The following is a 16,716-nucleotide window of genomic DNA, read 5'->3' on the forward strand; positions in this document are numbered from 1 at the left end:
ACTTTCCTGCGTGTCCACGGCAACAGGTCGGGCCTTCACCTTTGTTCCGTTGCGGAATTCCACTCCCACAACAGGGATTGTTTGATCCAGAAGATGCGGTCAGGAGCAGAGAGCTCAGACCATTAGAAAGCCAACAGAACCATCAAACAGAAAAAGAACTGACAAATTCAGAAACCTCATGCAATCATTAGCTCTCCAATTAACACTCATCTGATTCATTACACATTTCATTAGGCATCTCATACTGAAAAGATTCTAACCTCTCTTCCCCAGGCTACATCCTTCACAAACATCAGTGTGTCCAGCCACAGTCATCACTGCCTTCCCTTTCCATAGACCAAATCGGGGCAGTCTTATAAAAAGAGCCTGTGAGCGATCCTGGGAGTTCAGGGCAGACGGAAAGCAGCTTTATATATCAGCCAATAAAACAGTCCAAGCAAATTAATTGTTGACTTTTGCATTGAATCGCACCATCAGAATAGCCCTCCCCACGGAGCTGATTCGCAGTCATATCTAGGCATGATACACTCCTCTGGATGCAGGCGGCTGAGTGAATCTTCGCTCTAACATACTTCTATTTCCTTCCACTTCTTTCCTTCTCGTACAGCACACACACAAAAACACATCACGCAATTTACCCAAACTGCAAATGATTTTTGCATGTTGACCCAGATTAAATTGGTCGTATAACCATATAAACAAAGCTTGAAACGAGGCTACAACAATTACAACCATTTCATATGGATTGACTTTTACAGAGTCTTTTTGTTCCCCATTTGGAATCTTACGAAATCTTATTTTTTATTTTGTTTTTTTTAGCTGTAACTACATTTTCAAAGGTAATTTTGTGTCCATGTTCTGGCACGATTACTTCAGTCTTCAGGTGTCACAGTTATCAGACAGAATTATCTTTTCTAATTATGATTATTGGATGTTTTAAATTAACTACTGTTTTTATTATTAACAACCACTGAAACCAGTAATCCTGCTTAGTATTTTACTTTTTGTAGGATTTGTTTGAATGAAGAGACAGTTGATAAGAGAAATTTGTTTTGGGAAATATAAATATTTAGTAAAAATGTTGATACAATATTAAATCTAAATTTTCATTTTGAGTTCCCAACAGATCACAGACAGTCTTCCCGATTGAACAACCAGGGGGTGAGTAAATGATGTCCACATTTTAATTGTCTGGTTTAACTAATTTCTTTAAATTTCAGTCTTAAATACGTCTGGACTGAAAACAATATGTACTGTCAAGCAATACTGATTGGAGGGGTAAAGTGTTTTGTGCATAAATGCAATAAACAGAGTCTGTAAGGCAGTCCATAGCTGTGTGGCTTGGGAGACTACATTAAAGGCATTGCCTACCGTTGAGATTGTGCTCTGTTCTCCATGTGATCGGCCAGTTGAGGGCGGCGGAAAACTGACCTCGAACCAGGAAAGAACACTCAACCCTGTTTGTGTCCATCTGTAAAAGAGAGACATGAGTGAATGTGACTTTAATTAAATTGACAACCGAAGGCAAATATTAATCAAGCACTGCTGCGCGCCAAAGTCAGCATCTGGGGGCTGTTATGAACACGAAACAGCCTAATCGTCAAATCAAACCCCAACCATTTCCCCCCCCTCTACGTTTTGTGACAATGGTCCCTTCATTGAGAAAATGATAAACTGTCAATAATTAAGACTTTTTCTGTACCTGTTAATCGAATTGCGCAAATCTTATTATTAGATTATAGGTTTTGCACAATGTTTTGAAAATGATTTTTTAGTAAGTGGTATGGTAGGCATAAGTATAGGCTTCACCATAACAAGTGTGGAAAACAAATGATCCAAAAGAATGAAGGGTTTAACAAGCTGACGTCATGGCTGCCTTAGCTGGTTCCAGCAGTTTGTTGAGTTAGCACCACTGAGGTCCACCAACTCCGAGGCAGCAGGTGATGGAGCATGGAACATCATCTACAGATACCTACAGAAGAGAGCATAGAGGAGAAAATCTTAATCTACTACAAAACACAGTTTACTTCGTGCTTATCTTAAGTAACGGGTAAATACCCACATTCATTTTGAGCACCAGCTTATCAAAGAAAACGATTTGCAATATAAACACACTATGAATATTAACTAGCAAGCATCAGCTGGATATCTCAGTACTATAGCTAAGCTAAAACGTTTCAGGCTGTTTTGATTATGCACACCAATTATACTCACTTTGTATTTTCGGTGAAGAACCCGGCCCTGTACCGTGCCTACATTTTATATTGGTTAGACTGTAACTATGAAGAAAACACATATGATTACTGGCGCACTGCCACTCTGTATGGAGCCAACTTCGCCACCATGTGTTTCCCAATGGCAGTCTCTTAGTGTTGACGTTTTGGGATGAAGACATGACAGGTCGATCACAGAAGCAATCGGATGGCCGCAAAGTGCTTTGTGCAACTGTTGATGTCTGAGTTGTTATTTGTGCTCCCCCCTGCTTCTCCGGACGTTTTGTCCAGAAAGAAAAAAAACACACAATAGGCGATTGAATTGCCTAGAGGTAGAAAAAAGAGTCACAATGTCTGCGTGAGGACAGTCCCTCACATAGTACTACTCAGATTTACCAACATCCAGCATTTACCTCAAAATAAAGAAAACAACGCAAGAAGCTACATTTTTACAAAGAAAATAAAAAAATATTAATTACTGGTCATTAAGATATTTTCAATGAAACATTAAGTAGATTCAATCCGTCCAAAAACAGTTTTTTTTAAGTTTTATTACATTCTGCAGGTAGTCATATCATTATATGTAATTAATCAAAATGTAGCCTAATAATGTGTTAAGTATTTTGAAAAGTAACGTTCAGCAAATTTATGTCACAAATCCGTCGCTGACATAGGTCTCTGTCAACATTATACTGTCTGACGGGCGGCGCATCATCTCCTAGACAGTCAATGCTGGTCTCTTTTACAACTGTAACAAAGAACTACATTAATCTCTCCCCCCTATCACTTCTCGTAAACCCATAGCCCCCCATAACTACCATCGTGTACAACACCTCTCAGCATGGTCTCAATAAAACGTGCGTATGATTTGTAGGCATATGCTCTGGTTAGGACTGTGTGTCACGATCAGACGAGTAGTCTTGGATTCATGTAGGGACCATACATATATAAAAGCAACATAGCGAGCTCTCTCTAGTCTGTACCAGCCTGGGTGAGATGGTTGTTGGGACCCTGTAATTCCAGGACTATTTTTTGAAAGAATTGCGCCACTCTGCCAAAGATTAGCGACAATATCTGATGTTGCGTAACAGATGTGGGTTCCGTCTAGATCTAAGTCTTCTTTTTAACACGTCTGACTAGTCACCTTGTAGGTCCCGGGCGCGCCTGGAGATGCTTTGCGCATGGTTGAAACACATGTGCCCACCTGCTGACATCATGTCGGCTGTAGATAACAATTTTTCAGTATCGTGGTGGAAGTCTAGCCAGTGTCTGCACTATACCATTATATCTCCCAACATTTATAAACTGACTTTCATCCTAACTAAAGCTCACCTCTCCAAGTCCAAGCAGGTGTAAAAGGGCCTCCGCCATCATGTCCTTACATCTTTCTCCATGCGTCTCCTGTGGCGAGAGATGCTATGCATGCCAGCTCGCTGGTTTATGATCGTCTGTTGTGTGTTTTTTTCCTAGTACAACAAGGACTATTTAAGAGTGCAATTGTTACGGCCCATAGAGGATTTAGTACCGGGAAGAGGCGTTCGCACTTCTACCACGTTGCTTGCGTAACTTTTTAACTATTTTTTTTATTTGTTTTGTGCCCGGCTTGTATATATTTATATATGGTACTAAAACTACACACAAAATTAGAACAATTATAATTTTGTTTGATTTTCGGATTGAATGTGACCAGTCTATGCTATGCCAGGTTTTGTGATTGCCGCATGTTCTACTTACATTTTAACAAATTTTTCATATTTAATTCTGTTATAATTTTCTCTAAGGAAGAAAATAACATCAAACCAATATATATATATATATGTATATATGTGTGTGGTATATATGTGGGAATATGTGTATATATCTTGAGCTATAAGATAGCCAACCCCTGAACAATAAAACATTTCCTTTTTTAGAAGTAGCTGGTATTTTGAATATTAGACTAGACAGAATTTTTTTTTAGACTTCTGTCACTAGAAATTCTGAAATGCATAGTTCAATAAATTGTCAGTACAGAGACTTTTGATCTATTTTTCTCCTGTTTTCGTCTCCTTTTTTACAATATTTGATTGTTCTATCGTTCCGCCGTGAGCATTAAAGATCAGGGATGTTTTTCCAAATACATTGTTTTTTACACATATAGCCTGTTCCTTCTAAGTGCCTGTTGTTATGTTCGTTGGATAACATCACGTAGTTCCCATCGCGAAGCCAGGGCGTTAAGTTCACATTTTTCATGTTTTTGCTGCCCAAAATACATCACATCGTCTTCATCCTACTATCCTGACCTATTAGCATGTCCCTCAAGCCATTCTGATCACAACACCCGATCAAGCTGAACAGCCGACCTAGGAACTTGTATTGTTTAGAGGCTCATCAACGTCGGCCCACAGCCGAGGTCAAGGGTGTTTTGTCGGCTGTGGGTCCCACGCTGCGGAGAGGCCTCTCTACTTTCCCAGACCCCTTCCGGGCTCATACATTGCTCCTGTGACCTCCTGGGCTGCTGACCGCGCCATGCAACTCTCCTGAGTGGTTCGGCTCCTGTGGCAGTGAGGCACTCATGCCGTTGGGAGGCAGGGCGAGAGATAACGTATCCTGCTTGAGAGATCTCCCACATACCGTCACGACACGGAAGTAAGGCAAGGACGGGATTTGCTGTAGCCGAGCGTTTCTTGCCGTTGACAGTTGGGGCCTTTATTGGTGGTGAGGTGTAGAGGGGCCGAACCCCTTCAAGCATTTTATGAATGAAAGCTCAAATCTGCTCAAGTTACACTCTGGGTTCTAGGGTGGTGGTCTCCTGCTGGCTGGATTTCTCATGAGCATGATAGGCGATCTGCGCTGTGGCAGACTGATTGCGCCGTGCTCCAGCTGAGAGAGGGTCTGGGGCAGGATCGAGGTGTGCGGAGTGCACATGATGTACACAACGCCAGCTGCACGAAACACTTCGGCCAACAACATACGAGAGCCAGAAGAATTTGGCGTACAGTTCGCCGGAGCGATGTTGTTCCCTAAAAAAATTGTACAGACTATACATCTATAATCTAGGTGCTAATAAAATCAGTTTTTCACAAAAAAAAAATCGTAATGTACAGCTATTTAATATTTACAATTTGTAACTTCTAATTTTTTGCAGTACCCTTGTTCTGCGGGTTTAGATCTCACAGTCTATAATAAAAGTGTTTGTATTACAATAGAAAAGGGCATAATAGAAGCGTTTTCCATTAGTGGTTCTCTTTTTCTGAACCCTCACGTTAAAAAGATTTCCAAACCACTTTTATATTAAGTGTAGATTTAAAATACCATTTGAATGTCAGTCCTCTAAAGTGTATATACATTTTGCTTTACACAACGTAAAAAATCAGTGTTGAAACTATTTTTCACTCAGATACCACCATGCGTATCACAGGTCACTTACAACTTCCAAATAATACAGAAAACACATGGAATGTAAACATTATATTTTTCAAGTAGTAAATAACTGTGAACGGTCGCATTTTTCTTGTAAAACAAACTCCCTGAATCTTTGTTGGGGGGGGGGGGGTTGTACAATCACTTAAAACTACGTAAACACTAGCTTGTATTTCAAAATGCATCGCACATATTACATGTCTGTCATAAAGCTAAACCAGACATCCTGTGACTACACTGTTGAATTAACCACTCAACCACTAAAGCTGTTCCTAACCTACCCATATTCCACCACAGTAGCAGCAAAAGTGTTTTACAATCCCACATGAACACAATACATTGTCCCTAAAAATGTATCTTTTTTTGGATAGCAATTACAATAACTAGTCACTAACCCTGAACCTACCCCTAAACCTAACCTTAACTCATGTAGTTACCAGTACTTTCTTGGGTAATTAATTACACTGTAATACTGTAAGTACATGTACTGTAAAATAAAGTGTAACCCTTTTTTTATATTAGCAGTTTTGCCTAATATAAAGTGGGACCCACCTCTAAAGGCTCACAAAACATAGTAAGAAGTTTTCCCTTCATTCCTTTTTTATTGTGTTAGGTAAGGTCTGGACCGATAACTCCATCCAGGGCATGGTAAGACCCCAAAACTCTCCTTGAAGAAATTGCATCGGAGAGAGAGAAGTCGTGTTCGGAACCTTAGACAAGCCTTCCACAGCCTGCAGGCTGCTTACCCTCCGTCCCTCCAGACAAAACTCTCCAAACTGGACGTCCTGGTCCTGGCCACTAACTACATCGCCCACCTGACCGAAACCCTGGACCAGGACGGGATGTTGGGGGACCAAACCATCCTGCAGAGAGCAGAGTACCTGCATCCGTGAAGGTGAAAGTTGATTAATATTAGGCCAATAAATAATAGAGAACACTGTCAGAGATAAAATGTTAAATATATAGTGCTATATCTATTTAAAGTTTTACAAAATTGCAAAATTATTCTAGGTTTTTAAAGGGATAGTTCACCCCAAAATGAAAATTCTGTCATTCATTTCTTACCCTCATATCGTTCCAAACCCGTAAGACCTCCACCAGTACAAGTGTCTGAATGCAAATAGCGAATGTTGTTCTGTGTCAGCCGCACCACACAGATACTTTGTTTTCATTTAAATCAAAGCACAAACAATGTAGAAAACGTATCTGCATGGTGCAGCTGACACAGAACAGCATACGCCCAAAATGGCCAAAATATCTCAAAATGTGATAATAAAATTTAATAAAGTCTTTAGTTTTCTTTTGTGCACAAAAAGTATTCTTGTAGCTTTGTAAAATTACAGTTGAACCCCTTGATGTCACATGGTTATTTCACGATCTCCTTCTACGTTTCTGGACCTGATCGTGCAAGGACCCTTGTGGTCTATGGGAGGGTCAGAAAGCTGTCAGATTCAATCAAAAATATCTTAATTTGTGTTCTGAAGATGAACGAGGTCTTGCGGGTTTGGTACGACATGAGTGTAAGTAATTAATAACAGAATTTTCATTTTTGGGTGAACTATCCCTTAAGATTCAAAATCTTTAGTATTTACATGGTGAAAGATCAAAGTGATAGGCTTGTGTCTTCTTTAACAGAAATGGCCCATGCGTTCTCTTCTGTACTGTGGGAACATAGGAGAGCGACTGACAGGAGCACAGATCAATCAGGAGGCATTGTGCCCAGCTGAAAGCAGACTAAAGGACTGAGAAGATATTGAGACACTCACCAGTTGTTAGAAAACACTGCATCGGGGTACTTTTTCTGTAAATACGTTCAATTTTTTTTAGTTGTCTTGACCACACAAATACTAGATATTTCTTCATAATTTTCCTTTTGATTAAACACTAGTATATAGTTGGTTTCTATATTATTCCACATTATACAGTAGTCGGTTGTGAGAGAAAATATTGTCTTTGGTAACGGACATGCCAATGTGCAGATGTGATTTTAAACAACAGTTCAGGAAATAAGAAGTTAATATTGTGCGTTTTTGTTTTTCCAATTTTTCCAATGAAAATATTACCTATATAGTCACAGCAGAATTGTTGTGCGCCTCCGAGCAACACAGAGGTGTTTAGTTTCTGAGTGAATCCATTTTAAACAATCGTGGAATCAATTATTCAAAAGTGAGCGTTTACTTCATTCATGAATGAATCAGCCGTTTGAACGAATCGACTCATAAAGAGATTTACCACCACCTGCTTCATTTATTTAAAAATAAAAAATAAAATAAAATAAAAAACATAAATAAATAAAGAAATAAATTCTGTCATCATTTAGGCTACTCACTCTCATGTTGTTTCAAACCTGAATGACTTTCTTTTGCACAACAAAAAATACAAAATAAGGTATTTTGAAAACTGTTGGTAACTAAGCTGTTTTGGTTACCAGTAACTTTCATTGCATGAACAAAAAATATTTCTCAAATGATCTTCTTTTATGTTGCATACTTTATGTAAGAACGTTGTAGCCTAATCATTTTACAAAATAATAGCTTTACATTATTTTGGGGGGGTATTTTCACAGAGAAATTTATTTTGTGATTAATTAGATTAATTAAATGCAGCACCCTGTAATTAATTAGATTAAAGATTTTAATCGACTGACAGCCCTAATATATATTATGTGTGGTGTGTGTGTATATATATATATATATATACTGTATATATATAACATACACCAACACACACACACACACACACATTAAGTGGTCTATTCATTTGCATTCCAGAAATTCCTTAATGAAGTAAAATAATTGTTTTCACAATTTATCATATTATTATTATTAAAAAAAAGGTTTAATAAAATACCATTAGAAATCATACACACAAAAAAATACATTTCAAGAGAATATGCATGTAAAACCCTTGTAAAAACCTATATCTAAAAAAAAAAACAAATATTTTGAAATTTAATATTATTTAAAATTTTAGGTAATACTTCAAATAATTCTGGTCATGGTATATTTTGGATTTTGTCTAGAACTATAGTTAAGTAGAACTAACTTTTAATCTAGAATATTCCTTCAAATCTTTTAGAGCATAACTAAATTAACAGGTCACTTTATCTCTGCTGACTGTCTGTATCTGGAGTGTTTGGGTTTAATATGCATGTTTTGCACTAGATAGTAATAAAATGAATGTCTTGATTATGGGAAGGAGGATTGTTATAGGAACACTTGGCAACCACACATGAGTGGAGAACCCCCTCTCAATCATGGGTAGCTTAGTTGTTTCACACTGAGCCGCACTATTTCTTATTTATTTCACTGCACAAATCCCAAATCATTCAAAATTATTAGAGGCAATAAAAACTAATACAAGATTCATTTCCCTTGAAACACAAAACTTTTACTTTACGAATGAGGATGTACTGCCATGTATGGTGCCATATTAGCATTCAACATGCATGTCTGTAACTTATTTTTTCTGTTGAGCATGAAAATTAATGACATGGTCTTAATTCTTGCAATGCACACGATTCGCACACTTGGCTGAAATTATGTTTCACATTATTTTAAAAACATTTGGGTCTAATGCTAGGAATTCATTTAGGACCATCTTTAATACTGTTGAACACATGCATGAATAGTTTGATCCCAAACGAGAAAAACATTGTGGTTTAGTACAAGAATAAAATGATTATTTTATCAAAATCATGTTTTAAGAGACTTGATTGCGGTAGAAGATATATTCCAGAGGGACTTTACCACTTTCATCAGTCATGTTGAACTGATGTTGTTGCAAATAAACACAATTACATGTAGAGTCATTGCTAAAGGTCAAAGGTCATCATCTATGTCAATCATTTAACAAAGCCAAAGCCTGACCTAACAATCACATAGATATAAATGAGCGTGGAATTTATAAGGAACTTATTTCTCAGCACTCGAGATCTAAATTTTGTATTTTACTTGTCTTATATTTTGCTTGCATCAGGTATTTTACAAAATAGCCTAAATGCCTTTTCTAGAAAGACAGCGGTTCAAACATGTCAACCACCAAAAACATGTTTGTGTAGTGAGCAACACGACCATCCTGCGTTATTCATATCCAGAGCTTTGCAAAAAATGGGCTCCCATCCATAGAAATAGTCAGGCTAACTCATAAATCTGTCTATGTTCTGATAAAGCCTTTTTTCTCATGTTAATAGCCAAAATGGTTGAGAGACTGCGTTACTAAGGCAAAGTTCGCGAGGAGCCAGAGAGCGAGGGCAGATGTTTGCTGCGTTAGAATCTCTACCACCACTTAACTCAGTCCTCACCATTTAAGAGTGCTCTCTCACCAAGTAACGGTGAGCTGAAGATGAATGGATCTGGTTTAATGATTATGCTGAATACTGTTATTAATTGAGGAAGTTCTGGGATCATAGAGATAAATGTAATGGTTGATTACAAAGATAAAGGCTCCAAGTGTCAGTTCTGACCACAATAGTGCCAGCACCTATGTAAGATTGCATAAAAATCAAAAATCATCTATTGTACTTATCTCCCATAATATCAATGATTTATAATGAAACATCAAAGAGCTTCTAAAGAAAAAAAACTATCTAAAACTTCATTATAAGAACTATATAAATCAGTATTCTCAATCAGGGGTCCGCTGTCCAATTTTTTTATAACAAATGTGTACAATTTCTAAGCCAAAATACATTGGATTTGTAATTCTTGTTATGCCAGGTTCTAAAACATTTTGTGAAGTTTATATGAGTGATCTATGATCTATTAAAAAAAAAAAAATTGTTGTCAGGCAATAAAGGGGCATTGGAGTAAAAAAAAGATGTGAGAATCACTGAATCTTTGCTTTCTTTGCTGAACCAATATATATAATTAAAGTGTAGCCAGATCTCTGAGACCACCAGGAAAAAGCAAAAATTCTCCAGTTTAAATTTTCCAATATAAATTCAGCTATTGCTTTAAGCTGGTGAAAAACAAACCGAATGTGGTGCCTTGGCGCATTTTGCATTTCATGCTTGAGTGCAAACTGATAATAAAGTTTTATTCCTTCTTTTCTACAAATATTAAAAACGAGCTGCTTTCTCCTTAAGAACTGTGATTTACTGTATCTGGGCTCAGAGGCCGAGTGATATCCAGATTCTGTCACTTCCTCTCATGTTAGAGAGATAATCAAAATAGCTGCTCTATCTCCTGCTCATTAGACCTAGTACATGCTGAGTGGCTGAGGCTAGAATTTATGCTGTATTTAGACCAAGTTTCTTGACTTGGCCTGATCCTACTGGAACAAGGGATACAGAGAGGAGGAACCAGAGAGGAATGCTCAAAACACTAGACACACACACAAAGAAAGTACTCCATCTTAAGATTTGGCCTAGAAATTTCCTCCGCGGTCAGAGGATTTGCATCTCCTTGTACTTTACCATTTGTAAGCAGCATCTTATTTCCTCTCTTTTGGGATTGAGATCATCTCTGGAACAAAGAAGCTTTGGATTTGTTGAATCTAAAAGCTTTGTGTGTGTGAGTAATACAAAGGTCAGGAGTGCTGCAGGATTTGGGCAAGCAGCACCGTGACTGAAGTTCAATGACCAATATTTTACTAAACTACAAATCAATGTTACACTTTGTATAATGCATTAACCATGTAAGAACACAAAATAAAAATTCAATGAGCCAACATACTAGAAACATACAGTATTTAATAATCCTGAGACACAAATGACCCAGTTTTACATCACAAAACATACTCCTCACAGATATTTCTTTTATAATGTGATCCCATCCTCACTTTAAACTAAAAACATTCACTTATAAATGACTAACTGAACTGTATGATTCAGTACAACTCAACACACAGGAGGAGCATCAAATTATATAAATCATATGACTTTCTCTTGCAATTAGCATATGGACAGAAAATGTCCTATAAGTAAAATTTTTCTTTTTTTAAAGGATTACAGCAGTAACACCACTTGAACTGATTTCATGGTGAGCTGGGCCGGAACACACAAAAGGGGGTTGACCATCATACGATGTCCCAAAAAAACTAACAATGTCTTTTATATCAGCACAGTTCATGGATGAAGAGTCCATTTCATCTAGTCCGTCCTCCTCTCTTTAACCTTTTTTCTCTTTCTTTTTCCGTCTTTCCTTCGTGTCTGCTTCTTTCTGTTGTCTATGTAAAGCAAAAAAAGATGTGATTTTAGGTTTTAATTGTAAATACGATAAAAACGATATGATCGCGTTTTGTGCATCAGTGGTCAGCCATCCCGTAAAGACGACTCTTCTGCCGGACTGGCCCCGCCCATTGCCGCTTCTTTCCTATGGCTCCCGCTCTCTGGCAAGTCCTCAGACCCCTCGGTTTCTTTTTCCCTTCTTTTTCTTTTTCTTGGGTCGGTCTGATAAGAGCATAAATAGTAAAGCATGTGAAACTTCAAGATGTACTTATCACCACATCAAGTGCGTGCTTCCTATGTAAATCTGGTCCCTAGGCATGCACAGCTTAAAGACGGGATTCACATCAGCATTTGTTAAATGCTGCACATCAACCAGAGATGCACTGATCTTTTCCTCCCCTCGCACCTCCTCTACTGGGATGACGGCTGTCCTTCCTCCTCTCTGGCGGGGATTCCTCGCCGCTTTCGTTCGTTCTCCTCCTTTTCTTCTTCTTCTTCTCTTGGTCTCTGTTTGTCTGCTGGTCTCTTTTCTACCCTGTAATTCCTATTTATTTCACATGTTTGTATCTGCTTTACATCGGCTGCAAACACCATTTATGTCAGTGTTTTTGCTGTACATGGATGGTTACCTTCTGTGGGGGGCTTCCCTCTTTACTTTCTTAGCTTTAAAGCCTCCACCCCGCTTTCCTCCTTCGCTCCCTACCTACGCTCCTCTACTCCTCTCGATCTTCCGCTTCTGTTGAGAAGGCGTGTGGAGGGTGAGGAGTCACCAAGATGGGGGCCCCCCCCGTGATACCTTTCACATCACTGGCAGAAGTAAAAGACGATGTAAATCTAAGGCTGACCACAATTCAAGTTTTGCTAGTGCATGTTTATTGAATACTTGCAATGAGGTTCTTCCTGTATCAGTTTCCAGATCTTACAGGCAGAAAAGTTCGAACATAGCATCCCCTCATTTATCCAAAATAAAATATCAAAAGTGTTGTTGTGACGATGATCTAAAACAATGTGGATGAAGAAACGACTAGCACCATCTTGTGTTGATATTTATCAGTGCCTTTGCCAGAGCATTTGCCTGAACCACTAATGTACCGTCGTGAGCTAGACAAAAATAGACACAAAACTAATTATAGGACTGTATCATTCTGGACTGCAAATACAGACACTCACAGTGTTGCTTTGCTTTAGTATCCTTTCCTAAGAAAGCAGTGCTGAATACAACAACTGCATATAAACAGCAAACAAAACAAGCTCAGAAGAGAGAGTGACTTAAATGACCCACACTGATATTTTCAGACTGTGACATGAAGTCCGTCATCATCCACTGCTTGTGAGCATGATCAAAAATAAATTTCATACTATATCAACTTTGACCCGTATCCCCTAATTAAACACTAAACCTCCATGTAGCGCAATCGGCACTTCCACTTGGCTCTGTTGTTCCCCACGCCCATCTCTGCATTGGTATCTTCTCCCAGGGCATCGTGAACGGATGGCATAGGGCTGTTATAGCAGTGCCGGCATTTCTGGAGATTTTACCCTTGTTTCCTTGGCTGTGGTTTGCCCCACCAGAGACGGGCGTGATAGATGGGAGACCGTCTTTGGGTGTATCCCCGACGGGTTTTTTCAGAAGCAACGGAACAGACTTTCTCGTGCCCGTCCGTCTCTGAACGCATAATCCCAGACGTGCGGTGGCCATTTTCACCAGCACGATCCTACGATGATGACTAACAAGACCAAGTTCTATAACAAAGGAAACATTAACAATGATAGAGGTTTAATCAAGCAGCTCTTAAATATTTCCAATCAACCTTTGCAGTGAAATGAGACGGGGCTCACCACTATTTCTCCCACCCATGACTGTCAGGTTTTGGATTGCAATCCGCCATCATAACATTCTTCTTTCAGATAATTCATACAGCTGTGAGCTATACTCGTTTTTTTCTCACCTCCAGACATGAAGTGGGGGGGGGGGGAAATACATCAATACACTCTCTCAGGTGAATATGTTTACCTCCTTAAATGGATATGCTCGGCGTTCCCAATTAAAATGTGGAACTTATCATGTCACCAAAAGATTGACATATATGAACTAAACCTTAATTTTTGTATTGACTATTCCAACACACCTGGTCACTATCGAGGATGCATGTGATTGGGCAAATGTCCTCCTCCTCGGACACCTCTGTTCCCATTGAGATTTTCTGCAGCTAGTTTAACCTCTGCCTCAATCTCTTCTGGCAGAAGAATCACCTCCTACAAATTTTTTAATTGAGCCACATTTGTGCCGATCGCGCCTAGACTTTGAAACACGAAAAATACAGTTCAACATTTCCATTGAAATCTTTCCATTTAATATTTACATGTTTTTTGAATACTATCCAAATCTTCCTACCAAAATTAAAAGTATTTAAAAAAAAAACCTACAACGTTATTCATTATATTTAATCTTCCTTTAATTTATGTGAATGGTTCAGCCAAAATATTTGCTGAAAACTTACTCTGGGTCAATTTACCCAGTAATTAAAAAAAAAAAAAAAAATCCTTTTCATCACAAGACTTTTAGACTAGAGTCATGTGGATTATTGTGACTTTTTTTGATCACTGCTTGGACTCTCATTCTGACTTTTTGCAACCCATTCACTGCAGAGAGTCCATTAGTGAGCAAGTGATGTACTGCTAAATTTTCCCAAATCTGTTTTAAAGGAAGAAAAAACCATCTCCACCTCTGACGGATCTGAAGGTGAAGAAACTTTGATATTTGTGGTTGCGCCTAACGGTTAAAACATATTTTCTAGTTGTGTTGTCTATTTAACCTGCAGACTTTTAAACCCTGCTGTTTGATACGGAAAATTAAAGTTTTTCCTTTCCCACCAAACAGATCTGATTTAGAACATCCTCATAAAATGCTTACACGCATTTACTAACCAATCTTGCGGACACTCTTGCAGTACGGCCAGGTTACTATCTGTGATGACTCTTGCCAAGCTCTGGAAGTGCCAGCCGTACCATTTCCTGCAGCGCATGATGTAGTTATTGAGCTTCCTTATCCAGATCATCCAGCAGAGCTCTGCAGGTGAGCAAGAGTGAGAGAGTGAACAGCTGTTTAAAATCACTTCCTGTCTACATATTGTTGGCTCAAGTATATACAATAAACATACAATTCTTACAAATGGCTTGAACGATCATGGTGTCCACCTTGTCTTGGGCTGAACTTTAGCTGTACCCGTGAAAGACTGAGAGGAAATACGAAAAGAAAATTAGTCAAATTGATGTGTAAACCCCTGTGTTGACAGTAGATGTGAAAATCTGCTCAGAGAAGTCTCAGTGGTAGTGAACGAATGCTGATTATATCCTCAAAGAAATCGCCAGCAAGAAATAATCATGGACTGCATTATACAAAAAAAAAAAACATTTGTTGATTTCTTTGACTGTAAACTAACCGTGTGGGCCAAACCGAGAGACATAGGCACTGGTCTCGTTCGAGCAGGAACGCCCCCTGTGATAAGCCCCTCCATCTGGTTTTCTGATGCCTCTCATGAGCTCAGCCCCAGGCAGGCTGTGCACACAGCTCAGGTTCAGCTTCTGCCTGCAGGGGGCGAAAAAGAGTTTCAGCTAAAGGGACTCCTCCAGTGAACAAACAGAGAAGAGAAATATGGTGATAGTTCACTAAACGCTTTGCATTACCACCCTGATGGGTTTAAAAACCATAACGCTACCACAACCACAATGACCTCTTTCAGCAGTAAAACACAGCTGCATAGCTAGATGAGGTAGCTGACCAAAAAATGCCTCATGAATGTTTTTCAGTCAACATGACGCCACAGGTCATCATCATCACAGCTTGTAGTAGTGTTTTTTAAGAGCAAATATCTTTAACTGATTCATATGGAATGCATATAGCAACCCGCACTGGTCTGTGCTTATATTTTCCCCACCATTTACCTTAATGAGCTCCCTCCTACTCCTAGTTTGCATCCCGTAATGGCCAGCTGCTCATGAGCCCTTTGGCCACACACTTTCTTGAGAACTTTTTTCAAGACTTTTTTCCCCCAATTTCCCCCTCCACCATCGCTGTGGCCGCTGATATCGACAGGCAAAAGAAAAGAATTTTAAATCAGTGTGTTTTTTTTATATTAAATGTTATCTTACATTTTATTTAGAAACAGATGAATTAAATGAAATCTGTGGTCTCAGTGGTAGTGACGAATTACTGTTTTGTGACCTCATGCATGAGTCAGATATCAGATACATCATAGACACACAGCTGAAGGACAGTCAAACGGCCTTTGTGTCCAAAACAAAGCACTAAAGGGTGGTTGATGTATTCAATTCAGCATAGTTACCTGCAGAGCTTCTGTTGTGTCCTGAAACGTCTCAAAGTGCTTCAGGATTTTTTACACTAAAAAAAAAAAAACATACATAGGGTGTTACTGATAATGCACAAATGAGAAAAAGAAATGAAATATTTAGCGATTATGACACAGTGACGGATTACCAAGATTTTTTTTAAAAAAAATTTAGATCTCCCACACATATTCAACCAATAAAGCGGTTAGATTGTTTTTTGACTTACAAGTAAATATTTTTAAAACACACATTTGTGTCCAAGAAATAACTTAATTAAAAAAAAAAAATAATAATTCACTAACGAAATTGACTTAACAATCTGTAGTCATGTAAAAGAGCATTTTAAAGATTCTCTGATATTTCCAAGTTTCCCATGAAAGTGTGAAAGGTGAAGATGTGTGTATTTCCACCATAACCAAATGTGGTTATTATCATGGACATTACTTTAGACGAAAACTTGGCACGAAAATTACATTCACAAAAGTACAACTCACACTTTGGTTGCTTGGCTTTTTCTGGCGTTTTCAAACTCCTTCCACAGGCTGTCCACCTGCTGGAGTTTCTGTTCATCATCTAAGACCT

The 16,716-nt window shown here is 38.5% G+C and overlaps 1 non-coding gene across 1 annotated transcript; it reads right to left on the reverse strand.

Moving 5' to 3' along the window:
- Positions 1–15,965: 15,965 nt before the first annotated feature.
- Positions 15,966–16,055, reverse strand: LOC122144231. Its single transcript, XR_006159619.1, has one exon. It is a non-coding gene; the product is annotated as a small nucleolar RNA SNORD70 (small nucleolar RNA).
- Positions 16,056–16,716: the final 661 nt, after the last annotated feature.

This window comes from Cyprinus carpio, unplaced genomic scaffold (assembly GCF_018340385.1).
Source record: "Cyprinus carpio isolate SPL01 unplaced genomic scaffold, ASM1834038v1 S000006624, whole genome shotgun sequence".
NCBI lineage: Eukaryota > Metazoa > Chordata > Actinopteri > Cypriniformes > Cyprinidae > Cyprinus > Cyprinus carpio.